Below are 5,251 nucleotides of genomic sequence, written 5' to 3'. Positions count from 1 at the left end.
GACCATCAATCACAAAATTTATGCCATAAAGTCATCCTAGCGCACCAGTTTCCAACTTGTAGGGTGCACCTCAAAATTCCCTTAATTTACATCAAAAATAGCTTATGTCCATTGTGAAAATACACTGCACCTCTGCTAATGTGATGCCCAATATATTCTGAAAAGAACACCACTATAAACAGGGTTGTATCATTTTTCCTTCACTGGTATTCTTACAAATATTATTTATATTTATACTTTTTTAACTATCATAGATAATCAGGATGCGAAGATTGGAAGATTACAGTTCAAAGACTGTGAAGACTCAGCGTCTATGTTGAAGGGGCAGAATGATGCAGGCTCTGGCCTCAGGATTATCTGAGGACTGTGTTTGAGTATTAGGAAAGCTCTTGGCATTCCGGGCTAGAGAGGGAAAATGTTCTCTCTCCCTACCTCAAAACACATGTCACAGACTCCTGGGAGCTGAGGTAGTGGCTCTTCTGCTTGCTTAAGCATAGATGAACACCTGGTCAAGCGTTTTCCTGAGATTGGAGAAGTGGTTTGAGCTTGCTCTAAAATAGTTTAGATAATAATATTCCAAGACATTATCTCAAAAGTCAAGTAAAAATGTATCTGTTGAAATATTTGTGTGAATGTCTTCTGACCACATCTTGGCAAAGATCATGCTTGCTTGTTACAATTGGCGCCCAAACAGGGACCCTGCATTGTTGAATTCAGGAAAGGATATTCAGGAAAGTACTTTTAATTACAGGGTGATGGGACAAGTTAAATCTACTCTGTACTTACATATGCTTAATCATTTACTTGCTGCTTATGCTGTAAATATGTCTTCTTATGACATAGAAATGTGTATTAATGTAGTTAGGGAATGGAATCCTTGGTTCCCCGAGTAAAGAATAATGTAGAAAGAGCTGTTCGAGAGTGGGAAAAGATTCCTATTATATTTTTGTCCATTTGGGCTATTTTACATACCCTTTTTAAAGCTTTGAATGAGGAAAGATTAATAGCAGATGTAAAGAAAAGTTCCCCCCTTCTTTTGTAGATTTACAATTGGACTCTGAGGTTAAAGATGCAATAGATAAGGATGCATTGCAATTAACAGAGAAAAAACAAGAGCTAAAGGCTGAAAAGGAATAAACTGAAAGTATAAATAAAATGTCTGAGCAAATGGAATTGATTTTATCAAGATTACAACATATGGAGTTGGAAATTAGCAGAGTGAATAGAGAACCTGAGAAAGTGAAAGTAAAGCAGCCTTCGGCTCCTCAACTGGCTGATGCAATTTTTACAGCATCACTCCCTCCCAAAACAGAGGGCTCAGACAGTGAGTTTGATGATGAAATGCCTATTTTTTCTTATCCTGTAATTCAACCAACCCCTATGAATGGTATAGCTCAACCAGCCAGATATGAAAGTGTTGCTGTTTATGATATTGGTAAACTTAAGAAGGCAGTTGTATGGTCCTCAGTCTCATTATGTTAAGGAATTGCTTAATGGGCTTGCCCGACATTACAATAATTTTGCTCCCATGGATTGGAAGATGCTTTGTAGAGCCTTACTTAAGAAACCTAAACACCTACAATGGCAAATGTGGTTTACTGAGTTATGTACAAAAAGGGCTAGACAAAATGCACAGAGCAGTAATCCACACCTTCCCCATGTTAGGTGGAACAGAACAATATGCGGATGCTCATATAAAAGTAAACTCTCCTGAAGAAATCCATGAGCAGTTAAGAGACATAGGTATTGAGGCATGGGAAAGGATTCCACCGGTAGGAGAGCATTATGTCTCTTGGACTAAAGTAATTCAAAAACCTAGTAAACCCTATGTTGAATTTTTATCACGATTGAAATTGACCTTGGAACGTACTGTTGTGGGAGAGGCTGCATGGCAACAACTGCTGCGCGTGTTGGCTTATGAGAATACTAATGAGGACTGTAGATGAGCCCTATTGCCTATTAAAGAATCTGGGGATGTGAATACATATTTAAGGGCCTGCAAAGACTTTACATCTGAATCCAGGCCTATGCAGGTGTTTGCTGAAACTATGGCCACTACCTGGCATGCTATGCAAACAAACCCTCTAATCTAAAGTGTTTTGGATGTGGTCAAATGGGACATATAAAGAAAAATTTTAAAAAGGCTACTGATGTTAACAAGAGAAGACCTGGAATTTGCCCTAAGTGTGAAAAGGGGAAGCACTGAGCAAGGGAGTGTAGAGCGAAAAGAGACAATAAAGGAATTCCTATAAAATATGCTTACCCTATGCAGGGAAACTCTCCATCGGGCTAGCCCCGGAGTCCAGGATTAATAACCGAGGGCAGCCAACCATCTTTTCCCTCGTCCCTGCCACAGCCCACAGCACCGCAGTGGACATACCAGCCTTAAAAGATTTTATTTTGAAAGGTGGTGATAAGCCACAAAAAATTCCTACCAGAATTTATGGGCCTTTACCTGAAGCAACATTTGGCCTATTGACTGGTAGATCCAGTCTTAATTCAAAAGGAGTTTTAGTACATTTAGGAATTATTGATGCTGACTATATTGGGGAAATAAAAATTTTAATGTCAGCTTCTGCAGATAATTCCTTTAAAAAGGGAGAACGAATTGCTCAAATTTTGTTATTACCATAGATATCTATTGGAAAGTCATTTAAACCCCACATTGGGGGATTTGGAAGTATTAACCAACAAAAATGTGTTTGGACTACTCATATTACTAAAATGCACCTAAGATTAAGATTAATATTCAGGAAAAGATATTGACAGGACTAATAGATACTGGCTCAGATATTACAATTATTAACACTCATGAATGGCCTAATCATTTATTATATAAAATAATCTCCTGTAATATTAAAGGAGTTAACAATACTCTTGTAAATTTTATAGGACAAGCAGTGTTGTATGTTACTATAACCTCAGAAGATAGACAGCTGTCCTTAAACCTTATATTATGGAAGTTCCAGTTAACATAATTGGTAGAGATGTACTGGAACAATGGGGAGCTCATATTCAATTTTAACATTTTTAGATGGAGCCCATAATGATATTATGGAAATCTGAGGAACCTCTTTGGATTGAGTAATGGCCTTTATCGAAAGAAAAATTAGAAGCAGCTTATCAATTAGTTGAAGAACAGTTAACCAACGGACATATTGAGCCGTCTATGTCACCATGGAATTCTCCAATATTTGTTATTAAAAAGAAGTCAGGGAAATGGAGATTGCAGACTGATTTACGAAGAGTAAAGGCATCCATGTACCCTATGGGGGCTTTACAACCTGGTTTACCATCGCCTGCAATGCTTCCTAAAAATTGGCCAATAATAGTAATAGATTTACAAGATTGCTTTTTTACCATTCCTGTACATGTAAAAAATTGTAACAGGCCGGGCGCTGGTGGCTCACGCCTGTAATCCTAGCTACTCAGGAGGCTGAGATCTGAGGATCGCGGTTCAAAGCCAGCCCGGGCAGGAGAGACAGTGAGACTCCTATCTCCAATAAACCACCTGAAAACCAGAAGTGGCGCTGTAGCTCAAGTGGTAGAGTGCTCGCCTTGAGCTGAAGAGCTGAGGGACAGCGCCCAGGCCCAGAGTTCAAGCCCCACGACCGACAAAAAAAAAAAAAAAAATTGTAACAGACTTGCCTTTTCTTTACCACAAATAAATCATCAAGGCCCTTATCAGCGCTTCCAATGGAAGGTGTTGCCCCAAGGAATGATGAATTTTCCAACTATGTGTTATATGTTGATAAGATATATGTTGATAAGGCCTTAAAATCCGTTAGACAAAAATGGCCTCACATTTATATTTTTCATTATATGAATGATATTTTAGTTGCAGGACCAAATATGACAGAATTAGAAATGGTGTTACAGTGCTTACCCTCTATATTTAAAGAATTTGGATTAATAATAGCATCTGAAAAAATACAAAAAGACATGTTGGTAAAATATTTAGGATATGTTGTCTGTAGACAAACAGTCGCACCTCAAAAAATATCTTTATGACGTGATCAATTACATATGTTAAATGATTTTCAAAAGTTCCTATGAGATATTAATTGGATGGAACTGACCTTAAGAATTCCTACTTATCAATTACATAATTTGTTTTCATTGTTACAAGGGGAGCCTGATTTACATAGCAAAAGAACTTTAACTAAGGAAGCTGAAAGAGAAGTACAATTTGTAGAACAGAGAATAAAATAAATGGTTTTACATCGAGTAACGCTAAATCAACTCATAAATTTATATATTTTAGATACATGGAAACACCCAAAAGGAATTATAGGACAAAATGAGATACCATTAGAATGGATTTATACACTGCATAGATTTACAAAAAATATGCCTTATGAACAACAGTTGGCAATTATTATTCAACAGGCCAGGCAATGGGTATTCACCCTATCAGGGTATGATTTATTTGAAATTATCCTTCCTTTGCCAAAAGACCAAGTAAAATATTGATTAAACATGTCTGAAATGCTATAAATTACATTAGTAAATTTTACTGGGCAATTTTCCTATCATTTTCCCAAATGTAGATTGTGGAATTGCTTGCTTAAACAACAATTTGTATTTAATAATATAATTACCAAGGTCCCTATTTCCACTGCTCTTACTGTTTTTACAGATGGCTCCAAAACAAAAAGTGTTTATTGGACGACAAATAAATATTGGGCTCAAACAACTACTTTAGCATCAGTTCAACAAAATGAACTTTTTGCTATTATTAAGGTGTTACAAGATTTTGTGGGAGATGTTAATATTGTTACTGATTCTGCCTATGTTGTAGGGGTTGTGACTAATATAGTCACTGCTGTTCCTTATTCATCTAAACCCCAGCTAAACCAATTATTTAAACAATTACAAGCATTACTGCAACAACATAAGGCCAAAGTGCTAACTCACATTAGGGCTCACTCTTCGTTACCTGGGTACCTTGTATATGGCGATAATCAGGTTGATAAATTAGTTTTGCTTCTGCTAAACAAGATCATGCTCATTTACATACAAATGCTGGCCATTTACATATGCATTATAAAATACCTTATTCTCAAGGTAAACAAATTATAAAAAGGTGCCCTGTCTGCAGACCAATGCATTTGAGAGTTGTACCTGCTGGAGTAAATCCTCAGGATTACAACCTAAGGAGCTCTGGCAAATGGACATAATCCATGTACAAGCCTTTGGCCATTTTTCCTTTGTACATGTTACAATAGATACTTATTCCAAATTTGGGCTT

This window comes from Dipodomys merriami, unplaced genomic scaffold (assembly GCF_024711535.1).
Source record: "Dipodomys merriami isolate MVZ:Mamm:240054 unplaced genomic scaffold, mDipMer1.0.p SCAF_139, whole genome shotgun sequence".
Lineage (NCBI taxonomy): Eukaryota > Metazoa > Chordata > Mammalia > Rodentia > Heteromyidae > Dipodomys > Dipodomys merriami.
This window is presented reverse-complemented; position numbering follows the sequence as displayed.